Raw genomic sequence first — 26,300 nt, 5'->3', positions numbered from 1 at the left:
TTCCTGTATAGCACTGGCTACTGTCACAGGTGGAGTGATACCAAATGCACTCTGCCTGGGACAGCAACAGCCGGCGATACCTGAATGGAAGACTGTTCTTAAAGGTAAGTTTATTACTCAAATCATAATGTATATATATATGGGCATATCTCTCCTGCAATGTTTACTGGGCTACTTTGAAACTGATTCAGAGGTGCTGCACAGTGTACTTGTGGCTTACCTGCACTGAGCCATAGACTTCTAGACATAGAAGTCTTTGGCAAAGTGCTAACACGCAGGAAAGCCACAGGTGCACTGAGCTTCACCCGCAGTGTGGGTAAAACACAGCGCATCAGTGTGCAAGCAGCCCTAGGCCCCTTTCCACGATCAGTCTGACCCAATCTGACCCTCTGTTCACCTCTATGGAGCTGCAGGTGTAAACAGACTTGTGTCCATTTACACTCGCCTACCTCCAACTTGGTCCTCTAAAAAAAACAGAAGGGGATCCGTCCCCTTCTGTCTAGGTGGATCGGAGGGCCCATCGGATTTTTACTTGTAAACAACAAATGTCAGAAAAAGGCTTGGTCTTTAATTTAAAGTGAATTTGTGCTTTGCATGTGCAGGGGAACTGATTAGCCCAAAGAGTAAATCACATACTGCTCCATACCCATTAGTAATAGGTATTTGCCTTGGCTTCCAGCACTTAATGGTGTGGCAAGGCAAGGAAATATATGCATTGCTGGAGAGTGGTTGAGGATTAAGCAATTGTTCTGGGATAAAGCTAACTAATCTTAAAACTGCTCCCACTCCCCTTCTACCACCTATACTAACTAACCTGTGGAAGAAAGAGTTTCAGGTCGCTCTGGTCATGTGATCGGCTCCCCTGTGCCAGCTACCACCGGATAGGAGGATAGAAGAGGGAGCGTCAAAAAGGGATGGGTCATAGTAAGCCTATGGGTAATGTCACCGTTCAGGCATTTCAGGCGTTGTTGAGCACCCTTTCCTCTCCCCTGCAGCCACTGCTGGCTGACACAGGGAAGATCATGTGACTGGACTGAAAATTAGTAAGTATTCTAATCTTTCTTGGTATAGGTGTTAGGAGGGTTAAGTTAGGGTTAAGGGTGCAGTTTTAAGATTAGTTATATACCAGAATTCCACTTTAAACAGTGATGGAACTGACAGGGTCACAAAGTTCGCACTTGCGATGGGGCCCTGGAGTTATGCCAGTGTGAGGGGGTCCCAAGAGCCCAGACTGTGGCTACACGGTAGGGTTGCTGGCTGCAGTTGTAAGCAGAGAGTGTCTGTTACACTCTCTCTTGTACTGCCCACACCCAGCACTGACAGCCACCCGCCTTGCATGGATGAGAAAGGAGAGAGAGAGAGAGAGAGCTGGATGTCCCGTGTGTGCCCACGGCCTACACTCCAATCATCGGTCTTTCTGTTATGTAAGGTGTAGATGTAAGGTGTGCTCTGTGAACTCTGATGTAACGGGGGGGGGGGGGCTTTGGCGAGCAACAACCCCCATACATCAGAGTTTCCCTTTACACCAGAGTCCACAGTGATCCCCCTTACATCAACCCCCCCCCCCCTTAAATGAGGGTTCCCAGAGCACCCCTTACATAAGAGTTCTCCTTTACATTAGAGTCCACAAAGCTCCCCCTTACTGTGAAATTCTGCAGACTCTGATGTAAGGGGGCTCTACTGACTCTGTGTCACGAATGTCACGTCTATCTCAATGCAGGTGGTCAGACACTATAGCTAGCTACTGTGTGCTTCACCTATAGCACTCCCCTTTCCCTTAAGACAAGCAGGCCAACCAATACTTGGTTGTCCCCAGGACTTATACACAATGTTATAGTGCCTAGTCACCAAACACAGAGCAGACGTGAACAGAGCAAACAACAGACTACTTGCAGTTTAGCAGACAGATAGCGTGGTTCTAAGACGGTCCAGGTAATAAGGCAGGCTGAGTTAAGGGAATAGTCCAATATCCGATCCAATGACAGTCTAGGTAATAAGGCAGGCTGAGTTCAGGGAATAGTCCGATATCCGATCCGGGTCATACACAGGGAATTCAAACAACAAAGCAAGGCAGACAAATGCGAGGCTGGAACAGTTACAATGAGCAATGGATAGAGTGTTTGGTTTGCTTATATCAGGTGACTGATTGGATCAATCACCTTACAGGTGAACACAGACAGGGGAAAAGCAACAGCCAACACCCGGGTGCTGGAATGAGGAACAGGGGCACTAAGTGATCATGACACTCTGATGTAACGGGTGCTCTGCGGACTATGATGTAAGGGGGTTCTGCGGACTCTGATGTAAGGGGGTCTCAGCGGACTTTGATGTAAGGGGGACTCTGGGAACCCTGATTAAAGAGGAATGCTGGAAACTATGATGTATGTGGGGGCTCTGGTTACCAGAGACCTCTTTATATCAGAGTTACCTTTTACACCAGAGTTTTCAGTGTCCCCCCTTACATCAGAGCCACTACTTACAAGTGTTCCACCTTAGATCATATTCCTCAGAGTTCTCCTTTACATCAGAGTCTGCAGAGTCCCCCCTTACAGTGTAAGAGAACTCTGCAAGTTAAAATGTAAAGGAGAACTCGACAAGTTAAAATGTAAGAAGGAACTTGACAAGTTGAAATGTAAAGGGGAACTCGGCAAGTTGAAATGTAAAGGGGAACTTAGCAAGTTTAGATGTAAAGGGAAACATGGCAAGTTCAGAAGTAAAGGGGAACACGGCGAGTTCAGATGTAAAGGGGAACATGGCAACTTCAGATGTAAAGGCGAACGTGGCGAGTGCAGATGTATAGGGGACATGAAGGAACTCGACAAGTTGAAATGTAAAGGGGAACTCGGCAAGTTCAAATGTAAAGGGGAACTTAGCGAGTTTAGATGTAAAGGGAAACATGGCGAGTTGAGATGTAAAGGGGAACTCGGCAGATTCAGATATAAAGGGGAACTCGGCAAGTTCAGATGTAAAGGGGAACTCTGTGGGTTTTAATCACACAATATATGTATACTACAAAAAAAAATGCTATGCACTGCTAGAGTGTTCAGGTTTGGCTTGAAGAAAAGGTGGCAACCTGTCCCAAGATGGCAGGAAGGTGGCCTGCTGTAGAACATGTGAAAGGGTCCCGCTGCAGGACCATAATAAAGGGCCCAAGATCAGTGGGAAGGGCTCCAGGGACTAGAGGTCGGGGAGCCTTTCATGGTTTCTTTCCCCGGAGGCCCAGAAGGTTCTAGTTACACCTCTGACTTTAGAGTGACTCTGTCACCAGTATAAATATGAAAACAAAGTGCCCCTGCAAAGAAGAGAGTTCATGCTTAGCTCTGTGATTACCAGTGCTACTGATCTGCCTTGTATTGCAGAGATACAGATTCTTACTGAATATTCAGAATCGAATACTTCCAAGAGTGTTGGATTTCTGGTCCCCCTCTACGTTCTGTGGTTTGTCTCACCAGCTCATACATCATTACAGAATTTACTAGTGACATCAGGGTTGGAGACCACGGTGTGATGGATCCTAAAGAATCTTAAGCAGTGGTATCACTACAATGTAAGGTGGAACAGATGGGGGGAGGTGTAAGTATGATCCTTCGTCCTTGCTGGGAGCACTTTTTTATATTTATCCCACACAGCAAATTGTTTTAAACAAATCTGTTACTTTGTTTTGAATGAGCTAAGCAGGGGGTTGTTTTGTCCATACATGCTAACCTGGGTGGTCAATAATTGTTTAGCTATTTTGAGTTGTGTTTTTTTTTTTTTTTTTCCTTTAAAGATTTTTATTAAATTATCAAATGTGTAACAAGAATAGTACAGTTACAGATTAATTACATTTTGAGTTGTTTTTTTAAATTCATGCAATAGATTTTTTGGGGTTAAATAAAATGAGTTTATAGAGTGTGTGATATTATTAAGTTTTTCAATAATATATTATAGAATGCCAAAAAATTTACCTAAGTCAAAATGTATAAAATACTATAATTTTCATCAACCTGGATAAAAAAAAAAACATCGGAAATACGTACATGACCATAAAAAAATATTCCCTAGAAAACCAATAATTACAATAGAGCAATAAAAAGATGCATGAATAGCTAGCATAAATAGACTTTTTTTGTATGACTCTAAAAGAAAACGTTCGATTAACAGTCTCACAAGTACATAATGTTGTGTCTGTTTGTCTGAATAATGACAAGCAGGAGATACTGTACATGTAACATAACTGTTAGCACAAAGATTGTCCCCTAAGCATAGTAGGATTCAGCACTGCTATGACACCCCCTAGTGGTAATGCTTTATACCACATGATGTCTATAAAAATAAAGCATTTTCAACACAATGCAACGGCAGTGGAATCGAAAATAATTATAAAAAATTACTGCAAAGGTACATGGTATCGCACAAGAATATCCTCATAACCCCACTACACGATTCCGAGGCTGTTCAGAAATAAGCTCATTTTTACACACATGGCGGACCTGCTCCATTGTTCATAGCTTAGTGCTCAGGTGTAGGGATGAGCCGAACACCCCCCCCCCCCGGTTCGGTTCGCACCAGAACATACCGAACAGGCAAAAAATTTGGAAGAACACACGAACACCATTAAAATCTATGGGACACGAACATGAAAAATCTAAAGTGCTCATTTTAAAGGCTTATATACAAGTTATTGTCATAAAAAGTGTTTGGGGACCCGGGTCCTGCCCCAGGGGACATTTATCGATGCAAACATTTTTTTTAAAAACAGACGTTTTTTCTGGAGCAGTGATTTTTTTAATGCTTAACGTGAAACAATAGAAATGAAATATTCCTTTAAATATTGTGCCTGGGGGGTGTCTATAGTATGCCTGTAAAGTGGCGCATTTTTCCCATGTTTAGAACAGTACCACAGTAAAATTACACTTCTAAAGGAAAAATTGTCACTTAAAACTGATTGCGGCTGTAATGAATTGTTGGGTCTTGGCAATATAGATAAACTCATTGAAAAAAAGGACATGGGTCCCCCCCCCCCCCCCCCAGTCCATTACCAGGCCCTTTGGGTCTGGTATGAATATTAAGGGGAACCCCGAACCAAAATAAAAAAAGATTGCGTGGGGGTCCCCCTAAAATCCATACCAGGCCCTTCAGGTCTGATATGGAAATTAAGGGGAACCCTGCGCCAAAATTTATTTTAAAAATGGCGTGGGGGTCCCCCCAAAATCCATACCAGACCCTTATCCGAGCATGCAACCTGGCAGGCCACAGGAAAAGAGGGGGGGATGAGAGAGCGCCCCCCCTCCTGAACCGTGCCAGGCCACATGCCCTCAACATGGGGAGGGTGTTGATGAAGACATCCCAACAACCCTTGCCTGGCAGTTGTGGGCGTATGCGGGAAGGGGGCTTATCGGAATCTGGAAGCCCCCTTTAACAAGGGGACCACCAGATCCCAGCCCCCTCCTATGTGAATTGGTGACGGGGTACATTGGACCCCTACCATTTCACAAAAAAAGTGTCAAAAAGGAGACAGCTTGGGACAAGTCCTTTATTAAAAAATAAAAAAATAAAAATGTCCCGCAATGTAAATCCATGCCACCCGACGGACCGAAAAAAGAAAAAAAAAAAAGCTGCAACCGTTCCGCCTCCATGGGAGGCTCCTGCCGACTGACGCTTCTTCTGGGTGACAGTTCTGACATAGCTGACGGCGGGGCCACTCGGTGACATAAACGGGTGACCCTGCCCCCCTCTAATGCCACAGGGGCTTCCCCCTGGCATCGGAGAGGGTGGGGTCACCCTTTTACGTCACCAGGTGGCCCAACCCTCAGCTGTATAAGAACTATCACCCAGAAGAAGCATCAGTCGGCGGGAGCCTCCCATGGAGGCGGAACGGTTGCGGCTTTTTTTTTTTTCTTTTTCGGTCAGTTGGGCGGCATGGATTTACATGTGGCCTGGTATGGTTCAGGAGGCGGGGCGCTCTCTTGTAGCCCCCTTTTCCTATGGCCTGCCATGTTGTGTGCTCGGATAAGGGTCTGGTATGGATTTTGGGGGGACCCCTACACTATTTTTTTTTAACTTGACACTTTTTATGGCAATAACTTGCATATAAGCCTTATGTAGCACTTTTGATTTTTCATGTTAGTGTCCCATAGACTTTAACGGTGTTCCGGCGGCTTTCAAATTTGCCCCAAACACTGCATATTGTTCGGTGTTCACAGAACATCCGAACAACCAAAGATCGGTCCGAACTTATGCTCGGGCCAAACCGTTCTCCCATCCCTTCTCAGATGTTCAAAATCCTACGTATCTGCTTTCAACAGATGATTCCCTTGAACCCATATTAGGCACTACTTAACCTAAAACCATAGACTATCCCCAAATGCCAGTTTACATTCCTGACCCAAGTTTTAGCAGCTGTAAAACAAACTATAGCAAAAGCATGGCCAAGTTGCAAGGCATAGTTTAAAAGTTTAGGCGCAATAGGTGCGTGCCAGCAACAGTAGCTAGTTAAATGAAATAATAACAATACTTGGATACCAGCAACAGTGGCCAGTTCAGAAGGAATTAATATAATAATGCTTGAGGTTAGTAGTCTGTGGGATGAGTGTAAAGTACTTAAGGCTGCTGTCCTCAGTAGGGATGAGCTTCGTGTTCGAGTCGAACCCATGTTCGACTCAACATCGTGTGTTCGGTCGTTCGCCGAAATACGCATGATATGGGCCGTTCGCGCCAAATTCGAGTGGCGCATCACGGCCCATAATTCACTGCGGCATCGCAATGCATTGCTGGCTGATGCAATATGACCCGCAGAGAGCCGAACAGAGAGACGTAATTGGCCAAAGCCAAGGAGGCTTTGGCCAATTATGGCTCAGGGGGTTTAGTACACGCCCCACACTATATAACGGCCCTGTGTAGTGTGTTCTGGCGTTCAGCGATAGAGAGAGAGAGAGAGACAGACAGTGTCATTTGATTTAAGTTAGATAGAGTAGGCAGGTCGAGTCAGTTAGCTACAGTGTATTGTGTATATATATATGCATCCCAGGTGTTTTATATATATATATATATATATATATATATATATATATATATATATATATATATATATATATATATATATATATACACTGTATTCAGTTCAGCTAGATCCTGTTCTTCTATTCCTAATATACTGACAGGCAGGCAGGTTTTTTTTACAGTATTTCCTACAGTGTAGACCTACAGTATAACAACCTGCAGCCAGGTGCTTGTGTAGGCTCATTAAAGTATTTCCAGCTACTGTACTGTGTACCCTGCACAGTCTGACCTACAGTATAGCAACCTGCAGCCAAGTGCTTGTGTAGGCTCATTGAAGTATTCCAGCTACTTTACTGTGTACCCTGCACAGTCTGACCTACAGTATAACAACCTGCAGCCAGGTGCTTGTGTAGGCTCACTGAAGTATTTCCAGCTACTGTACTGTGTACCCTGCACAGTCTGACCTACAGTATAGCAACCTGCAGCCAGGTGCTTGTGTAGGCTCATTGAAGTATTCAAGCTACTTTACTGTGTACCCTGCACAGTCTAACCTACAGTATAGCAACCTGCAGCCAGGTGCTTGTGTGGGATCATTGAAGTATTTCCAGCTACTTTACTGTGTACCCTGCACAGTATGACCTACAGTATAGCAACCTGCAGCCAGGTGCTTGTGTAGGCTCATTGAAGTATTTCCAGCTACTGTACTGTGTACCCTGCACATTCTGACCTACAGTATAGCAACCTGTAGCCAGGTGCTTGTGTAGGCTCATTGAAGTATTTCCAGCTACTGTACTGTGTACCCTGCACAGTCTGACCTACAGTATAGCAACCTGCAGCCAGGTGCTTGTGTAGGCTCATTGAAGTATTTCCAGCTACTGTACTATGTACCCTGCACATTCTGACCTACAGTATAGCAACCTGCAGCCAGGTGCTTGTGTAGGCGCATTGAAGTATTTCCAGCTACTGTACTGTGTACCCCGCACAGTTGCACCTACAGCATGGCTACCTGAAGACAAGTGCAGGGGTTATCATACTAATAATACTACAGGCAGGCAGTTGATTCTGCTAGCTGCAGTATAATTGGTATATATATATATATATATATATATATATATATATATATATATATATATATATATATATATATATGTATATATATATATATCCCAGTATTGTGCAGCTCACTGCAGGCCAATAGTACGTCTGGAAGGCTAACAAGGAGAGGCAGACAGTGACAAGCCAATAAAAGAGGGCAAGCAGGCTCTGTGTCTAGAGGCAACAGTGCTGGTCGTGGACACTGTGCATCCTCATCAGCATGTGAGCATGTGGCCGTGGGACACGCTTGGCCTTTTTTTCGGCAGCTGGCTGAGTGGCAACATGTGGAAGACGTTGAGTGGATGACCAAGCCGTCGTCCTCCTCATCCTCTCTCACCCAGGCTCAGGGTACTTTGCCTGGCAAAGCAGCTGCCAACGCGGCCTCTTCCCTCGGCTCAATGGCATCAGTGATCCTTCCCTAGCCCAACCATGTCCTCCTGAGGAGTCCCTTGAACTGTTTGACCACAGTGTTGGGTACATGCTCCAGGAGGATGCCCAGTGTTTGAAGGCTCTGATGATGATAGTGAGCTAGATGAAGGCAGTAACGTGAGCACGGACAGAGGGGGTGCCCAAGAAGGAGTAATCTGGCAGTCATGTTCCCCCTGCTGCAGCATACTGCCAGGTTTGCTCCAGTGATGAGGAGGGAGGGGATGATAAGGTCACTGACCCAACGTGGGTGCCTGATAGGAGAGAGGAGGAGGAGGAGGAGGCACATCACCAACGAGACAGGATGCCCTCCAGGGGCCAGCCTAAGGGCAGCACACTGACTGCATCACACCTCAGCGCTCCGCATGTGCAGGGCGCTGCTCTCTCTGCGCTTTATTCCAAAAGTTTCTTGGTGTGGGCCTTTTTTAAGACGAGTGCATCAGATCATACCGCTGCTATTTGTAACATATGTCTCAAGCGTATCTCGCGTGGCCAAAACATCTCCCGATTGGGCACCACATGCTTGACCAGACATATCTTGACCTGCCATGCAGTTTGTTGGCAAGCGTACCTAAAAGACCCACACCAAAGAAAAAAGAGGACCTCTCCTTGCTCCTCATCAGCTGGGATCTCCAACCCCACTATACCTTCAGTCCTCTTTGAGACCTGCACTGAGAGGAATGAAGGTGTAGAATTAGGTGTGTCACAGCCAAGTACTTGCGGGCAATCTGCTATCGGTACACCGATGTCAGATTGTACCAGGCAAATTTCCTTGCCCCAGCTGCTGCACCGCAGAAAGAAGTTCGCTCCCAGCCATCCACATGCCCAGCGGTTGAATGCTATCTTGGCAAAATTGCTAGCACTTCAACTGCTACATTTTCAGTTGGTAGACTCTGCCCCCTTGAGTTTGTGGAATGTGCGGTTCCTCAGTGGCAGGTTCCCAAATGCCACTTTTTCTCAGGGAAGGCGATTCCTGCTCTCTACCAGCATGTGGAAGGCAATGTCTTGGCCTCGCTGGACAGGGCGGTCAGCGGTAAGGTGCATATTACTGCTGACTCATGGTCCAGCAGGCATGGACAGGGATGTTACCTAAGTTTCACGGCGCATTGGGTGACTCTACTGGCAGCTAGGAAGGATGCAGGACAAGGTGCAGTAGTGTTGGAGGTTGTTCAGCCACCACGCCACCAAAATACCACTACTGGTGATTCTGACACACCTCTCTCCTCCACCCCCTCCTCTTCTTCTTCCTTCATGGCGTCTTCCTGTGCTTTGTCCTCGGAACCAGCATAAGCATTCAAGGGGCTACGCAAGTACGCAGGCCAAAAGATGCCATGCGGTGCTTGAGCTGGTATGCTTGGGGGACAGGAGCCACAGTGGGGCAGAGGTTCTGTCAGCTCTGCAGGAGCAGGTTCAGAGGTGGTTGACGCCACACCAACTTAAGGCACTAATGGTGGTTTGAGACAATGGTGCCAACCTCCTCTCCGCCCTCCGACAGGGACAAATGACCCATGTGCCCTGTTTGGCTCACGTCCTTAACTTGGTGGTGCAGCAGTTCTTGGGCAGGTACCCGGGCTTACAGGATGTCCTGAGGCAGGCCAGGAAAGTCTGTGTGCATTTCCGCCGGTCATATAATGCCAGTGCTCGGCTGGCAGACCTCCAAAAGGAATTTAACCTGCCCAAAAACCGCCTAATCTGTGACATGCCCACCAGGTGGAATTCAACGTTGGCAATGCTGCAGCGGCTGCACACGTAGCAGAGGGCCATCAATGAGTACCTGTGCGACTATGGCACCAGGACAGGGTCAGGGGAGCTTGTTTTTTTTTCCCCACGCCAGTGGGCCATGATCAGGGATGCATGCACTGTCCTGTCACCATTTGAGGAGGCCACGAGGATGGTGAGCAGTGACAGTGCATGCATCAGTGACACTGTCCCCCTTGTCCACCTATTGGAGCACACGCTGCATGGAATAATGGACAGGGCACTTGAGGTAGAACAGAGGCAGGAAGAGGAGGACTTCCTTAGCTCTCAAGGCCTCCTTTATCCAGACAGTGTTCCTGCGTGCCCGCCGATCACTCAGGAAGAGGAGGAGGATTGTGTCAGCATGGAGGTGCCTGGCACTCAGCATCAGCAGCAGTCTTTAAGGGATCATTTACAGTCCCAAGAAACCCATGGACTTGTACGTGGCTGGGAGGAGGTGGTTGCAGATCATGTCATCCTTAGTGACCCAGAGGACTCCGGACCGAATGCCTCAGCAAACCTACGCTGCATGGCCTCCCTGATCCTGCAAAGTCTGCAGAAGGATCCTCGTATTCGTGGTATCAAGGAGAGGGATCAATACTGGCTGGCAACCCTCCTTGATCCACGTTACAAGGGTAAGGTTTCGGACCTTATCTTGCCATCGCCGAGGGAGCAGAGGATGAAACATCTTCGGGAGGCCTTGCAGAAAGGTCTGCGCAACGCGTTCCGAGAGACTGGGAGGTTACAAACTCCTGTTCCTGAACAACGTGTTGCTGAGGGTTCGGTCAGTCAAAGAAGGAGCGGTGAAGAAGGTGGCCGCCTGACCGATGCGTTCAGACAATTTTATAGTCCGCAGCCCCAAGGTAGGATCGGTTCCAGCAACCATTGCCAGCGTCTGTTTTACATGGTGCAGGAATACCTAGGGGCAAGATCTGACTTGGACACCTTTCCCAAATCCTCTGGGTTACTGGGTCTTGAGGATGGATCACTGGCTAGAGCTTGCACAGTATGCAACTGAGCTACTGGCCTGTCCTGCATCCAGTGTTCTTTTGGAACGCACATTCAGTGCTGCTGGAGGCTTTGTAACCGATCACAGGGTGCGTCTGTCCACCGAAAAAAAAATGAATCAGTCATGGATCACCACCAGCTACCAAGCACCTGATGCTGATGTAACCGAATAATTTTTTTTGAAATGTCAGATCCCTTCAAAGACTGCTTAAGCTGATGCTGAGTGACTATCCTGTTATGCTGAGTAAATATCCTGTTCCTCCTCAATGATCATGCTGATAGCTTGTAAGAACATTTTTGGTTCTGGGTGCCGCCACCAGTGCCTAAGGCCCAATTTTTCAGCCCATGTAATTACAATTTTTGATGCAATTCTTTGCAGCAGGGCTAGTTCCTGCGCTCCAACTAGAGTATCTGTGAGGTGTTGCAGTGTTGTGGCACCAGCACCAGTGCCTAAGGCCCAATTTTTCAGCCCCTGTTTAACAGGGGCGTGTAATTACAATTTTTGATGCAATTCTTTGCAGCAGGGCTAGTTCCTGCGCTCCAACTAGAGTATCAGTGAGGGGTTGCAGTGTTGTGGCACCAGTACCAGTGCCTAAGGCCCAATTTTTCAGCCCCTGTTTAACAGGGGCGTGTAATTACAATTTTCGATGCAATTCTTTGCAGCAGGGCTAGTTCCTGCACTCCAACTAGAGTATCTGAGAGGGGTTGCAGTGTTGTGGCACCAGCACCAGTGTCTAAGGCCCAATTTTTCTGCCCCTGTTCAACAGGGACATGTAATTAGAATTCTTGATCTAATATTTCACAGCAGGGCCCTTTTCTGCGCCCACCAAGAGTAACTGTGAGGACTTACAGTGTTGTGGCCCAGCACCACCACTACCACCACCACCACCAAAGGCCCAATTTTTCTGGCCCTGTTTAACAGGGGCATGTAATTACAATTCTTGATATAATATTATATAATATTTCACAGCAGGGCCCGTTCCAGCGCCCACCAAGATTAACTGTGAGGACTTACAGTGTTGTGGCACCAGCACCACCACCACCATCACCAAAGGCCCAATTTTTCTGCCCCTGTTCAACAGGGGCATGTAATTACAATTCTTGATCTAATACTTCATAGCAGGGCCCTGTGAGGGCTTACAGTGTTGTGGCAAAGCCAACACCTAAGGCCCAAATTTCTGCTGAGTATATAGGGCAGGCCCCTACTTTCAAACATCCAACTTACAAACGACTCCTACTTGCAAACGGAAGGAGACAACAGGAAGTGAGATGAAATCTACCCCTAGGAAGGGAAATTCTCTCCTGTAAGAGTTAATATGGGAAAAACGTTTCTCTTTTCCACTGATGCTTTATCACCAATCCTTGTTTCACTAAAAACCCCAAATTTTCAAAAAACATTTGTCATTGGGACAAAAAGTTAGGTAAAATCTTCTGAAGAGGAGCACAGACAGCAAAACAAATGTCACAGGGGTGATAACCCTTCCCTATGTTTTCCCTAAGCTTAAAATAGATTTTTTGGCTGGAGCTAAACACGTTAAAAATGTACCAGTTCAAAATTACAAACAGATTCTACTTAACAACAAACCTACAGTCCCTGTCTTGTTTGCACCGCCTGTATACTGCTGTTCAGAGTATATAGGGCCTGGTGGCCCCACACCTTTCCTTTTTTTAATTTGGGTGCGGGGTTCCCCTTAATATCCATACAAGACCCAAAGGGCCTGGTAATGGACTTGGGGGTACCTATGCCGTTTGTCTCACTGATTTTCATCCATATTGCCAGGACCCGACATTACATTAAAACCGCAAGCAGTTTTAAATTACTTTTATTCCTTTAAAAAGCATGGGAAAGACGCGCCACTTTACAGGCATACTATAGACACCCCCAAGTACGATATTTAAAGGAATATTTCACTTTTTTTTTTTTTTTTACTTTAAGCATCATTAAAATCACTGTTTCCGAAAAAACTGACATTTTTAAAACTTTTTTTGCATTGATATATGTCCCCTGGGGCAGGACCCGGGTCCCCAAACCCTTTTTAGGACAATACCATGCAAATTAGCCTTTAAAATTAGCACTTTTGATTTTGAACATTCGAGTCCCATAGACATCAATGGGGTTCTAACGTTCGTGCAAATTTTCGGTCCGTTCGCAGGTTCTGGTGCGAACCGAACCGGGGGGGTGTTCGGCTCATCCCTAGTCCTCAGAGTATAGCCAGCTCTGTAGAGTACAAGAAGGAAGAAGAAAGGCTTTCAGAGGCCTTTGAAGGAGCAGTGAGCTCCGAGCGTGTAGCCTCTATTGTATTCAGTCTCTTCCTGAATACCCCTGCCCATCCGGTGACGTCATTTCTGCCCGCGTTCCTGGCTAGTTTCACTTCCTGGTGGCCACAGGATGTCTATGCAGCCTGCAACTGGATGAATTATCCCTGAGGATGGCGCTATACCGAAGAGCCGATTGGGACAGAATCCTCCTACCTCTATCACTGAGCCTGTTATCAAATTCCACAATATTTACTAACCATGGACCAGATCCCGGCAGTACCTGCAGGACAGAGGTTCCAAGGCTGATATCTACATATGTAGAAGGCAAAATATTTCCTTTATCCTGTAAGTGTTTTTAATCCTTTTATTAAAAGTTCCCCCCTGTGATACTGCACTTAGTGGCGTTTCCCTTCCTTCTTCCTCCAAGTTGCAAGGCATAATGGCAAGGTTCCAAAAGGTCTCAGATTCATGAGTCACCTATTTTTTTTACTTGCAGACTTTGACCGCCATGTTCTTCTACTTTACTATACAGTACATGTTTTCTTTATCATTTCTACGCTGCCTAGCCACTGAGAGCTTCCCCCAACCAAATCCCACTTCCCACTCCCCAACCTCTCCCCTCTTTACTTTCCCAGATTCTCTTTATATTAGAATCTCTCTATGGTCTACATTTCTTCCTTTTTTAGTAAATATTATCCCAAGACAAGTAAGACCTGGTCTGTTACAAACCTTATTAGAACTTGGATATACACTTGGATGTAGCTACAAATGTACTGTCCGTGTAATTTTTTCTTTTTTATACACTTTTTATACATTTCACTATATGTAGTGTTTACAATACTTATCTCTCTCCAAAGCCCTTACTCCCGTATGTTTCTGCTGTTTCGTTCCTCTGTTATTAGCATGATAACTTCCGACAAGTTCTCAGAGACGGGAGATAAAACCAGCCTGAAATCTGTGTCGGAGAGGGTGCTATAAATAGATTAGCAGATAGCTTGTCTTGTCACAGCACAGCTCTGAAAGTACCTTTGTTCTTCTGCCTATGTGGAGTCAGCTATCACACAGTGTAAGCCCAGACTTCACTGCTACTGCTGAATGAGGAAGTGAAAATTCTAACACAATGTAAGAATTCTAAAGAATATAGCAAGCTGAAGACAGCAGATATTCATGTAAAACTTATGTAGGGAGATTTGTTTTATCCCTGTGTATCATCTGAGGCTGTTCACTTCACTGGGTATAAGAGAGGGTTTACATCCACTTTAAATTAGTGCTATAACCATCTGAAGTCCTTTTCTGAGAAAGTCAAACCTTGCACAGACTTGAGTATCTCCCATGTGACCACACTTAGACCAAAGCTTCCCACTGTCCCTCTTTCCCTTGTTTGGAAGCAAATCTCTCTAACCCCTTTTCCCTCCCACTTATCACTCTTTTCAGTCTCAGTTAGAGACGTTTATTTAAATGTCCTACTGTTTTAACTACCAGAAATGTTTTATTGTAATAAACCTCTAATTCCACCTTTAAATTACTGCAATTGTTAGTTTGAAAGGCCATTTTAAAGTAAAGTAGTGGTTAAAAAAACACTTATGGGTTTAATCAGTCCTATTTTGCTCATTAATTCTTCATTGTTGGCATAACTGGGGTTGTGGCGGGGGTATGTGTTTTTGTGCCTACATACACTGTACTAAAAGGAGTCCCTCTTTCTCTTCTTAAACTGTGTACACACGGTCGGATTTTCCGACAACAAATGTTGGATGTGAGTCTATCAGTGGAATGTTAAGTCTAAACATTGTATCAATTTGTCTTTTACATCAAAGGAATAGACTTCTGTATGTAAATTAGGAACGTTTAACCACTGAAAAACTAAACCTTTTTCTGACAGTTGTTGTTTACAAGTTAAAATCATTTTTTTGTGCTAGAAATTGCTAGACATTACTTAGAACCCCCAAACATTTTATATATATATATATATATATATATATATATATATATATATATATATATATATATATATATTTATTTATTTATATTATATATTTAGTAGAGACCCTAGAGAATAAAATGGTGGTTGTTGCAATATTTTATGTCACACTGTATTTGCACAGTGGTCTTTCAAATGCAATTTTTTTGGAAAAAATTACCTTAATCAATTTAAAAAAAAAAAACTAACCAGTAAAGTTAGCCCAAATTTTTTTTGTATAATGTGAAAGATTTTACATCGCGAGAATCATGAGAGAATCGTGATCTTTATTCTAAGCAAAAAAATTGTGATTCTCATTTTGGCCAGAATCGTGCAGCTTTAATGTGAGCTTGTTGTATGACCGTGTGTATGCTCCATCGACTTTCCGCCAATAAATGTTTGCTAGCAGGTTCTCAAATTTTCCGCCAGCAAAACTTTGTTGTCGGAAAGTCTGATCATGTGTACACAAGGCCGCGCACAAAAGTTCATGCATCCTCGGAATCAAGTACGAGCCGGAAGCGATCGGTCTTGTAAAACTAGCGTTCGTAATGGAGATAGCACATTTGTCACACGGCAAATTTTGAAATCTCTAAATGCAGCGCATTCTCTTCTTCTTTATAATGCTAATGGACCCCGGGCTTCCCGATCGCACGGGAGGCCCGGTAAGAGCGGCGGGAGGCGGCGGGAGGGGGGGATGTCCCCTCCCGCCCCTCCGGTATAACAGCCGAGCGATCACCAGAATAATCTTTTTTTCTAGGGATCTCTCTATTTTTTTTTTTCTAGTGATCTCCATATTTTTTTTCTAGTAATCTCCAAAAATTTTTTTTGTTGGTTTGTGTGTCAAGTTACCACAAAACCATTATTATCTTGTATTTTTTAACCTCCAAGATACAACTATGTTGGTGTTCCTTGTTAATTTGACAATTTGTATTTTTGAAATGTACCTGTCTACTCACAAACTGTCCTTTTTGAAGTAAAACACTTAGCCAAGTATTTGTCAAAACAAAAATTAGAAAATTAATAGGGGTCATAACAAAAAAAAGAGGAAGGCAACACCGGAGAAACAGTTGGAATTGGTGAAGCCTTTGTACCTCAGGGCAGACATCAATTATTTGGTAAAAATTGGTAACCTGAGGAGTACATTTAATGGGCCATCACTCTCAACACTTCCTTCCATGCTGCTGTGGTGGGTTGGGTGGCTGTGGTGTTGGTGGTGTTGCTGGAGGTGGTGGAGGATTATGGTCCAACTCACAGAGGTGGGTCTTATTTGTGAGTTCGCCCCTCGTCCCCTTATTTAGGGCCTTCAAAATGATCTCCTCACAGATTGTGCGTTGGCCCTCCTCCATGTGTTCGAGCTTGCTTGCTGTCACACAGCCAAATACCATGTGGACACCAGGGGTCATGTTAAGTGCCGCAGTAGCCTGGCGAAGGAAAATAGTCGCTGACTCCAGGTTCCTCGCCTTCCTGGTTCTTTTGGTTGGAGGGCGGAGGAGAGGAACCTGGGATTCCGTCAGGCTGCTTGCCACGGCCACCTCCTGGCTGAGACGTTTCTGTGTATGAAAATGGTACATAGTTTTAGTTTTTTGGTCATCAATCACAGACAATTTAGAGCTCATGACTGTTGCAAATTGAATGTTAACAAATAGAAAAGACTATCATTCTGACCCCAGCATTTTTCATTCTTGTCCCAATCATTTTTGGCTACTACTGTCTATTGATATGTAAAACACTTTGTTAAATCTGAAATTAGTGATCAATAACATCTAGTTAACATCATTCAATTTTTGACAAGAAATATGTTCAACAATGCTATACCTGGCTCAAGCTGGGCTCCTCCACACCTTCTTTCTGGGTGGAAGGCCCAGGTTGGACTTCAGGAGCCTTAGCTGATGTGGAAGGAAGTGTTGAAGGAAGTGTAGATAGTGATGGCCTGGGTTCCGTCTGGTCTGACAAAAAACGCAATCTGTCATAGTACCACAGCCTGGGTACATATACGTCATCTGCTGCTGCTCCAGATCTCATGTAATCCTGGACCCTCTTGCGCTCCCTATTATATGTGCTCCTGATTTGTGCTCCGGCCGGTGCAACAGACGTTCTGATCTTTTTACATCTATTTCTTGTAAGTGTTTTATCCCTTTTTTTTAATAAACAATCGTTGGTTTTACACTATTGGAGCATTTATTCCCTCCTATGTACCACGACTTTTCCCCACTGATCCGAGCCGCTGCAAGTGACTTCCTACTATCTGGTGTCTGCCTGCTGTTCCATGGAGCCGGTGTATAACACAACACATGCCTTCCCTGATCCTCTGTAATGGGGGATCATGGTATTCCGGTAAGGGCGCACTCCTGTTGACTTATGGTGGTGGATTTCACATTATTTGAAGACATTCATCGTTTCACCAATTTCTTTACATAATTTTTTCATATTTTGATGGACTTTAATCTACTTCATTTTATCATTCACTGGTGTTCATTGTAGTAATTTGTTCACCTGTTCACTGATCATTGGACATTGTTAGTTCATCGAGCATTGGTCATCTGTTATTGCATACGTTAATTACAAATAACATTTTTATTATTTTTCATGATCTTTTTCATGATATATTAATTTTTTTGTTCACTACTGGCTTTGGTTTCCATACACATGCCATATCTATCACGCATTTTTTGTATACGCATGTGTGCCATATTCACCAATATTTTTTAGGGTAGCGCGATTTATTCTTTTTTTCAATATGTGCTCCTCAGGCTACCAAATTTGGCCTTCAAATAGTTGATGTCTGCCGTGGGATACACAGGCTTCACCAATTCCAAAAGTTTATACAGCGCTGCCTTCCTCTTTTGCTTGTTGGAGTAGTCCTTGTTTTGGACTTGCCAGAGACATGGCTTCTCCCTGTACATGTCTAGGAATTTAGGCAGGAAGTCCGGGTCAGTGAATTTATCCACCATTTTAGCTGAAAGACACAACACAAGACAAACCCTAATGTCAGGCTAAACTCTCCTAATCTTGTCCCAATATAGGCCTCAATCTATAAGCAGTATAGGCCACTAACCACTGATGCCCCAAGTTACAATTGTACCTTCGTTTGCACCATCGGTGCTTACGATCCTCCGTCCTCCAGTCACAGATCGTATGTACAACGCCTGCGAGTTATGCTTTATATATACTGTGCATGCGTCAAACTCCACTCTTGTCCTTCTTTCTAGTGTATTCCCCGCCTCTTCTCTTTCGGGGCAGTGGGAGAGCACATGGTGGAGCAGGTGTGTGCTGAGAGCAGCAATGATGAGGAAAACCCGGAGCAAGGCAGTTCCACATCCAGGAGGAGATATAAGGCCGCAAATATGTCCTTTGAAGAGATGGTGGAGATGGTGGACATCTTGAAGAGGGCAGACTATGATGGGAAGTATGGACCGTACAGAAACCCAAATGTGAGAAAGGCCAAGATCATGACTAAAGTTGTGAGAAGTCTGCACAGGACTTTTGGGGTACAACGATCAAAGGAGCAATTGAGGAAACGCTGGTCAGACCTGAAATTGAGAGAGCTGGATCAGTATAGAAGGATCAGAAAAGTGCTGCAAAAAAGTAAGTATTTGTTCTGTGTTCCTATTATTATTATTACTTTTGTGCTGGTATATATGCTTTTCTTTACTGTTGTACAGTTTAAAATGCCAAGTTTGAGGTTCATGGGCACTAGGGATGAGCCAAACAACCCCTGGTTCGGTTTGCGGCAGAACATGCGAACAGACCAAAAATTTGTGCGAACACGCGAACCCCATTAAAGTCTATGGGACTCGAACATGAAAAATCAAAAGTGCTAATTTTAAAGGCTAATATGAAAGTTATTGTCATAAAAAGTGTTTGGGGACCCGGGTCCTGCCCCAGGGGACATGTATCAATGCAAATAAAAAACCTTTTATTTCAAATCTTTTTTATTTGGTTTTAAAAGAGTATTGCTTAACATAGTAAAGTTTAGTAACAGTGTTACAAAGGAGATTAAATGCATATGTATGAGTTGGGACACACGTGTCAAAGAACTTAGCACTATTTGGTATGAATAAACATAGCATAAACAAAGAGTTAAATCATTCTGTGGGTGTCAATCTGAAGAATTACCACATATGCTTTTGAATCAATAATACATAAAACAATATATGTTGAACCGTATAAAAGAAAAGAAAAAAACTGGGAGGAGTGGGATAAGGGGGAGGGGGAAATGGTAGGTTACCCAATTACCTTATGTCACGGCTTTATATCAGGACTCCTGATTTGTGTGATTTTCAGCAGGGGATTGTGAGGGGTTTAAGCTATGTCTAGTTGTAGAGTTCTCTCCAGGGAGACCATTGCTCATAGAAGTTAGTTAAGCCACCTAGTTTGTAAGCCATTAATTGTTTCAGAAAGGGATATCAACATTCAATTCTATTAAAGTAGCAGAATATCGGTAAATGACGTTGGACAAAGAACTCTGGTATGGGAGATTTATTCCATCTTTCTGGCCAAAAAGAATGGACACTCCTGACCCGACTAGTGTCTACATGTCAAGAGTGTCTAATACAGCTAATACAGTGTACATATAATTTTCAGCATATTGCGTCACAAGCGAACAGGCGGTACACTTCCGTTATACAAAACATTCTAACCTTTTAAAAATCAACCTATGCATCCTAACCCAGACAAGTTCTGCAAACCATATATATTTTTAACTTTATACAAAACTTTCGTTTCTCTGCAGTATGCTCTTGCACAAAGAGGAACTCAGAAGGTTTCTGTATGGGGGGGAGTGAGTAAGTCCAGTGTCTTTAACCACAACCTGTCATAAATAGTTTCAGGATGAAATACAAGAAATATGATTCTTAGCTGAAATTCTAAATCAGTCTTACTACTGATTCGTTGCTCGTTGCTACTCGTTGCTACTTCATTCCCCCCTTTGATCATAATCATAGCGATTAATATGAGCGAGATTAAGCATCACTAGATAACATACAGTTTTGTTTTGTTTTTTTCTTCTTTATGGTGGCCTCACTAGCAGGCACAAAACATTCTTCTACCGAGACTATTCCCCATTGTCAGCTCCAGTCAGGTCTCTCATTAACTTATAAAACACTGGGATAGTAACACTTGGCTCTTGGGGATCTATTGTACTGTGCCAGGAGTCTGTGAGGTCAGCAGCTCCTTTTACCCTGGAGTGGTGTATCCAGGGTGTCACCTCAGCTACCTTAATGGCTGTTGGGGTAGATAGCAGAACAGTGTAAGGACCGCTCCATTTTGGCCCTAGTGGGGTTAAGTTCCACTCCTTTACCCACACTGTATCTCCTGGTTTTAAAGGGGTGTACTGGGTTCGACAAACTTATGGGAAGTTTCTCTTGAACCCATTTCCCTATGTCTTGCTTACTCTCCCCAAGTCTCTGTATCAGTTCACGGTAAACTACCCCTCCTATCTGCTGCAAATCTCCTCTTATCCCTCTAATGATGGGTGGGGGCCTACCATACAGTACCTTAAAGGGGACAGATTTGTCCTCTTTGTTGGGGTACTCCGAATTCTCAGTAAAGCAATGGGCAACATCAAGGTCCATTTCATTTGGGTTTCCTGACAGAGCTTGGCCAGTTGTGACTTGAGCGTACGGTTCATTCGTTCAACTTTTCCAGAGCTTTGGGGCCTATATGCAGTGTGTAGTTTCCAAGTAATCTTAAGTGCTGTTGCTAATTCCTGGAAGCACTTGTGGACAAAAGCAGGGCCATTGTCTGAGCCTATGGTGAAGGGGATTCCATATCTGGAGATAAAAATCTTTTACAAAACTGCTTTCGTCAATAAAGTACTCAAAGTTTGGATTTTTCAAGGGGCTATCTTTCAAGTCTGGTCGGCTTGCATATCCATTACCTGGAGACAGTCATGAGTTAGGGGTTCTTGTGAGGTGGGGAGCAGAGTGGCTGGGTTTAAAGTGTTTACAGTCTCTAAGTGTATACGAGGATTTTCACACAGCATAGCTTGATATTTAACCATTCGACTGTTAGTAAACCACTGATTTCCCTTGTAATCCATTAATGTCTGTATTTGGTGTGGGACTCGGACATAAGTCTCCTGACCTAATGACAACTTGTCAGCTTCGGCCACAAGGAGGGCTGTTGCTGCAATGGCCCGCAGGCAGGATGACCATCCCTGAGCTACAGTATCCAGTTGTTTTTAAAGGTATGCTACAGGGCGCTGCCAAGACCCCGAGTATTGTGTCAGGACTCCTACTACTATTCCTTGTTTTTCACTGACATACAAATAGAGGACTTTTTGGCTATCTGGCAAGCCTAGCGCAGGAGCCTGCATTAGGGAGACCTTAATGTCTTGGAATGCTCTGTTTTGTTGTTCTGCCCATTGAAAGGGTTCCTCTTCTCCCCCCTTTGTGGATTCATAGAAGGGTCTGGCTTTTGTGGCAAAGTCCGGTATCCAGATTCGGCAGAATCCTGCCACCCCCAGGAATTCACGTATTTGCCGTCCGGTAGTCGGGGTGGGAATCTGACAAACAGCTTCTTTCCTGCCTTCTCCCAATTGTCTCTGTCCTTGTGATACTCTGAATCCCAGGTACTTTACAGTCTCTTGGCACAATTGCGCCTTTCTCCGGGACACCTTATAACCTGCCTCCCACAGTGATTGTAACAGTTCATTAGTAGCTTGAAGGCACTCTTCTCTATTTTTGGCGGCAATCGATAGGTCATCCACATACTGGAGGAGGACTCTATTCTCAGGATCAGACTTGAAGGATTTCAGGTTTTGGGTCAGGGCTGTTCCAAATAGTGTTGGGGAGTTTTTGAATCCCTTGGGTAAACATGCCCATGTCAGTTGTCCCTTACCCCCAGTCTCTGGGTCCTCCCATTGGAAAGCAAAAATGCGCTGGGATTGTTCTGCCACTCTGAGACAGAAGAAGGCATCTTTCAAATCCAGAACTGTGAAATAGGTGGCCTCCCCTGGTATTAATCCCAATAGGTTGTATGGGTTCGGGACCGCTAGGTAAATGGTCATTACAGCCTGACTGACCACTCTGAGGTCTTGAACAGGACGACAGTGAGCTGTTCCGGGTTTCTGTACTGGGAGTAGATGTGTATTCCAGGGAGACTGACAGGGTTTTAGAATTTCATAGTGTAGGAATTTGTTTAAGTACTTTTGTATTCCTACTAGGGCTTTTCAAGGGACTGGGTACTGTTTCAGGCTGACTGGAGTGGCTCCTGATTTTAATTCAGTAAGGATTGGGGGAATGTGTCTGGCTAATCCTGATGGGTTGTCTTCTGCCCACAGTCCCAGGATGTCTTGCAGTATGCGGGCTTCAAAGGGATGGGGCAATTTTTAGGATAGCCTGTCCGTCAGATTGGAAGTATATGTGTGCTCTGAGTTTAGCAAGTAAGTCTCTGCTCAGCAAGGGAATAGGGCAATCCGGCATGTACAGGAACTGATGTTGGACTTGATGCCCCCCCAAAACTACAAAGTCTTTCTAATAGGAAGGGTCTTTTGACTTTATACTTCTGCACTGCTTGGTTAATTCTGTGTCTCTCCTCAGTATTAAAAAGGGTCAATAAAAGTTGCTGGCAGTCCGATCAAGTGGGGTTATAGGTCTGAGTTATTGACCAGAGCAAATCTGTCATGGCTTGGGGCTTCTCAGAGTAGGCAGGGTTATGAATCTTCCAGTTCCGTAAATCTGTTGTGGTAAAAAGGGGTGTAAATTAGAGTCCGATGTTCCCCCACTGCCTGTTTTCTTAGGGGCATTTGCAGAGGTATGTTGAAAGACGGGGCAAGGGTCCGGCTGTTTGCATCAGGATTTCTCGGAGTGGAAGTGGATACTTGATTGGGGAGCCCATTGACTACTACTGAGTTCCCTATTTCTGTCCTGCCTATACCCAGAGTGTTACGGTTCGGAGTATATTTACTGAGATTTGGCATTGACAAACTTGCTGAATCTGATGTTGGTGGACAACAACTTGAGTCCCCTTGTTTACTGGATGGGGCATTTGGACATGGCTCTGACCTGTCTCTATCTGAGGTCCGTTCATCTACATACGGGGGAGGCTGATCTGTCTCTTCGGGTTGAGAATATATGTGTTTTGTTTGTTTTGTCAGTGGTACTACTCTTGTCATAACCATAATTCTACACCGTTCCTCTTTTTGTGGCCCCTATCTACTGCAGCTCTTTATCTCCCATTTGTCTAAAGGATGCACAATCATCCAGACGGACGTTTTCTCCTAGCTGACTGACTGACTGACTGACTGAGGATTTGTCCGAAAGATGCACAATCATCTGGACGAACATTCCTCCTGACTGACTGGCTGAGGATTTATCCGAGAGATGCACAATCATCCGGACGGATATTCCTCCTAACTGACTGGCTGAGGATTTATCCGAGAGATGCACAATCATCCGGACGGATATTCCTCCTAACTGACTGGCTGAGGATTTATCCAAGAGATGCACAATCATCCGGACGGATATTCCTCCTAACTGACTGGCTGAGGATTTATTCAAGGGATGCACAATCATCCGAACGAACAGTCCTCCTGGAAGGTGTGTCTTGGTCATGTTTCTGTGAGTCTGACATAATATTCTCAAATAATCGGTCAATGGTTTCCTGTGGGGGCCACCGCGATCCATAGCGGGGCCAATCTTTCTCACACAATGTTATCAATTTCTCAGGACTAAGTTTTTAATTGCAGTTTTTAGAAAATCCCTTCCTAAAGTTGGAGATCATGGATTGTAGGGGAGATTCAACACTATGTTTCCCACCCATTCTTGTAACCTAAAAGACACCAAGACAGACACAGAGGGTAGGGTAAATGATGAGAATTCAGTAAGGGGTCTGAATCCTCGACACAAGTAGGAACAATAGACAATGCTTCCCTCGGTCAGTGGCCTGGGCGCGGTCTCCCGGCCAGAAAACGCACTTAGAAGAGGACAACTGTCACCTCACCACAAAGTGATGTCTCATACACACATCAATCATACCAGACACTCCCACCCAAAAATTACTGACTGACTGAGGATTCGTCCGAAAGATGCACAATCATCTGAACGGACGTCTCTCTCGGAAGGTGATCAGGCTTCCCTTCTCTCGATCCGTCGAGAGGCTGGCTGGCTGTCTGACTGTTATCCAAAAACAAAAGTAAAAAGACTCTCACCTGTTCCCGTTGGAGCTCCAGCTATCTATTTCTCAGATTCCCAGGTCCTTTTGATGCTACCAAGGTCGTCCACAGCAGGCCATTAAATGGGACACAGCACAGTCTCCTAGATAACAGTTCTAGAAGGCGCCTTTTGAGACTACGATATAGCCCACAGGGCTGGCCTCTCGGACCACTTCTTGTAGGTCTGGTGGAAAACAGTGCCAGCTGCCTCAACAGGTCACACCGATATTCCCCCCTCACAGCCAAATGCACCAAATAAAGTAGCAGAATATCGGTAAATGACGTTGGACAAAGAACTCTGGTATGGGAGATTTATTCCATCTTTCTGGCCAAAAAGAATGGACACTCCTGACTCGACTAGTGTCTACATGTCAAGAGTGTCTAATACAGCTAATACAGTGTACATATAATTTTCAGAATATTGCGTCACAAGCGAACAGGCGGTACACTTCCGTTATACAAAACATTCTAACCTTTTAAAAATCAACCTATGCATCCTAACCCAGACAAGTTCTGCAAACCATATATATTTTTAACTTTATACAAAACTTTTGTTTCTCTGCAGTATGCTCTTGCACAAAGAGCAACTCAGCAGGTTTCTGTATGGGGGGGGGGGGTGAGTAAGTCCAGTGTCTTTAATCTCAACCTGTCATAAATAGTTTCAGGATGAAATACAAGAAATATGATTCTTAGCTGAAATTCTAAATCAGTCTTACTACACACATAACTATGGCCATATAAACTGACCATCGTTGCCACTTCACTGTGGCCCATTTGATCAGGGGCTTGGATACATTAAAGGTGAGTTTATCATGCAAGCAGTTGTAAAATAGTGATATTCCCTTCTTTGTGCGATTTGGAGATGTCCAGAAATTCCAGGCATCCTGGGAAATCTTTATTTCCAAGTTTAGCTTGGGTGTTAAGGTGGATTTTAGTTGGGCGTATGTGAGGAACTCTCCTTTTGGTAGGGAGTATTTAGAAGCTAGTTCCTCATATGAAATAAATTTGCCTTCCTCAAGTATAGATGAGATTTCTCCGATCCCTCTTGCTTCCCACTTGAGAGTTGCTATACTGGGGTTGATGAATCTAAGTGTTCCTATGTTAAGTGGGAACTTTGTTTGTTTGGTTGTTTGATTACCATGTTGTTGGAAATGCCTCCAAGCTAGTATGGAGGCTGATATAGTGGGATGGTTCAAGCCAGTACTGAGATTAGGGGACATGGCGTTTGCTAGTAGAAACAACTGCAGGTTGCCCAGTGTCACTACTGAGTGTTCTATGGTGCACCATGATTTACAGTTTGGAGAAGTAAACCAGAACCTCAGTTGGTCTAATAATGTGGTCGTGTAGTAGTCCTGCAGATCTGGTACTCCCATGCCTCCTGCTTTCCTATGTTTCCGAAGGGTGTCGTGACTACATCTGGACTTGCCTTTATTCCACAGAAATGTAGAAATAGTTTTCTGGATATTTTTTAAAAAGGCAGATGGGATTTGGATTGGTAATGTTCTAAAGAAATATAAAATTTTGGGGAGAATGAACATTTTAAATGCTCCCAATCTACCTGCCCACAATAGGTAAAGTTTGCTCATTTTAACAGTGTCTTTTTGAAACTCTACCAGAAGTGGGGCAAAGTTCTCCTTGTATAGGTTAGAGAGAGGAGAAGTTAAAGGGATACCCAGGTAGGAT

General features: G+C 44.4%; 1 protein-coding gene across 1 annotated transcript in view; it reads left to right on the top strand.

Moving 5' to 3' along the window:
- Positions 1-26,300, top strand: part of LOC141112243 (solute carrier family 22 member 6-like) — a 154,901-nt gene that overhangs the window by 59,297 nt on the left and 69,304 nt on the right. The gene's annotated exons all lie outside the window — the stretch shown is intronic.

The sequence above is a fragment of the Aquarana catesbeiana genome, linkage group LG11 (assembly GCF_042186555.1).
Source record: "Aquarana catesbeiana isolate 2022-GZ linkage group LG11, ASM4218655v1, whole genome shotgun sequence".
NCBI classification, from domain to species: domain Eukaryota; kingdom Metazoa; phylum Chordata; class Amphibia; order Anura; family Ranidae; genus Aquarana; species Aquarana catesbeiana.
This window is presented reverse-complemented; position numbering and strand designations above follow the sequence as displayed.